Raw genomic sequence first — 2,682 nt, forward strand, 5'->3', positions numbered from 1 at the left:
CCTCCTTTCCAGCTGTGTTATGCAAACAAGATAAATCGATTCTGGGTCACGTGATTTTATATCTTTCAAAATAAGAGTCCTGTCCTGTAAACTGTAGAAGATCAGAATCACCTTTAATCGCCAAATACATTTCTATATAAAGGAATTTGACTTGGTGAAATGGTGCTGCCACAATAAACAGAATATACAGGCAGAAGATAAACCTGATATACAGACAACATACTGTACGTAGAAGCAGAGCTGATAAACAGGATACAGACAACATACTGTACGTAGAAGCAGAGCTGATAAACAGGATACAGACAACATACTGTATGTAGAAGCAGAGCTGATAAACAGGATACAGACAACATACTGTATGTAGAAGCAGAGCTGATAAACAGGATACAGACAACATACTGTACGTAGAAGCAGAGCTGATAAACAGGATACAGACAACATACTGTACGTAGAAGCAGAGCTGATAAACAGGATACAGACAACATACTGTACGTAGAAGCAGAGCTGATAAACAGGATACAGACAACATACTGTATGTAGAAGCAGAGCTAATAAACAGGATACAGACAACATACTGTACGTAGAAGCAGAGCTGATAAACAGGATACAGACAACATACTGTATGTAGAAGCAGAGCTGATAAACAGGAAACAGACAACATACTGTATGTAGAAGCAGAGCTGATAAACAGGATACAGACAACATACTGTACGTAGAAGCAGAGCTGATAAACAGGATACAGACAACATACTGTACGTAGAAGCAGAGCTTACACAAATCCACATGCGGTATGTACACTATCTACACTGTAAGGTAGGACCTACAAACTTCACTATGAAAACTAGTGCAAACATTGAATCGAACTAAACGCACCCCACTTGCTTTTGGCATTTGGCAATAGCTGCTAATCAGAGAAGGGAGACACGATTGCCCTGTTTCCCGCTATTTGTGCATTTTGTATAGCCCTCCCCGCTGCTCTTATTCAAACACATCTGGCCTCAATTTCCGCAATTTCACTAACTATAAAACGTTCTATTTTCGCATACCTAAAAAGCATACTATTTAGAACGCAAATAGTTACGGGTATTCGGTCAGTGGCGAGCAGAAGCAAAGCGGTGTGCCGTAAATAGCTGTTTCTTTGGGAGTGTTTGTCGCTCAGCGGGTCGAGGTCTCAGGGTCTAACTGAGTGACTGAGTATGATCCATATATTTTTCTCCTGGCTTGGACTCCAGGGACCGGGGCACAGCAGGACACCCCTATGCCCTTCATGGCGCACCTTGACCCGGAGAACAACGTCAACTTGAAGTGGGGGTTCAGTGATGTCCAGGACACTATCACGTTCCAGCTGACCGTGAAAACCACTGGCTGGGTGGGATTCGGGTTGAGCCCAAACGGAGGCATGGCTGGAGCAGATATAGTTATTGGCGGAGTCGGACGAGATAGCAACTACTTCAAGGTATTTAAATCCGTAATCATTGCTATTAGACACAACCTTATCAGTGGTGTTTTTCACATGGGAGTAACGTTAGTTATTTTAGGTCTTAGAAGCAGGCTAGACCTACTGTAACAGTTGTAGTAGTAATTATCCTCTAATTGTCTGGAGTTGTAGGTGTGGTGTTCAACACCTCCCAAACCTTTGGAAGATCAAATTACTCTTTAAAGTTACATATGAATGTTTTAGACGGGATGGAAACTCCACAACATGGAAGTATACTAAAACCTAACGATTGATTAAGCTCTAGAGGTTCTGGTTTGTGGTAATGGCTGGGGGGAAACGTGGAATGGTATCAAACATTTCCATGTGTTTGCAGCCATTTATTATGAGCGTCCTCCCCTCAGCAACCTCATTGATGTGAATGTGTTCAAGTTTTAAAGAAGCGATGGAAACTCCACAACAATGAAGTATAATAAAACATTATTACAACTCTTAATTAAGTTCTATAAAGAGTCCAGGTAACATCAGTGTGTGTTCCTCCTTCAGGATTATCATGCCACAGGGAATGGGTTTCCCCTGGTGGATGAGAAACAGACCTACACCCTCCTGTCCCTGATTGAGGCAGATGGTCAAACCACCATGACCTTCTGGAGGTCCATCCAGTCATGTGACCAGGAAGACTTCCACATCACCGTGAGTCAACTGTTTCAGACTCTTAACAAGTAATATGTGCTGAAAGTGTTCAGGATTGAAGGGGACAATCATGTTCCCTTGTCATAGACTTTCTATTCACAAGGTTTGTTTAAAAATATCTATACAACCTAAAGCCTGTTTTGAGAATTGTTCCACTTTTCCCTAAATGGAGCAAAAGTTGGATGTGAGGGTGGGCCAAAGTATCATTCCCCAAGAGGCCAGAAAGTAGCTCACACCCCTGAGAAATGGGATCTGCACCTATGGCCATTCCTGAGGTTCAATGCCGGTTTCTCTGGAGACTCATTTACATCCACCTACTGATTATTTTCACTTAGATTAAATTACCACAAATCAGGGATTTAGAACAATGGCTTAAACACGGAGGCCAGCAAACTTTAAAACTGTCCTAACCCTATATGGTTCCCAGAGGATTCACAAATCTAAGTGAAAATAGCATTGGTGCGGCTGGCTTCCGGGTTAAGAAGCAGCGCGGCTTGGTGGGTCATGTTTCGGAGGACGTATGACTCGACCTTCGCCTCTCCTGAGCCCGTTGT

Source organism: Salvelinus namaycush, chromosome 7 (assembly GCF_016432855.1).
Source record: "Salvelinus namaycush isolate Seneca chromosome 7, SaNama_1.0, whole genome shotgun sequence".
Lineage (NCBI taxonomy): Eukaryota > Metazoa > Chordata > Actinopteri > Salmoniformes > Salmonidae > Salvelinus > Salvelinus namaycush.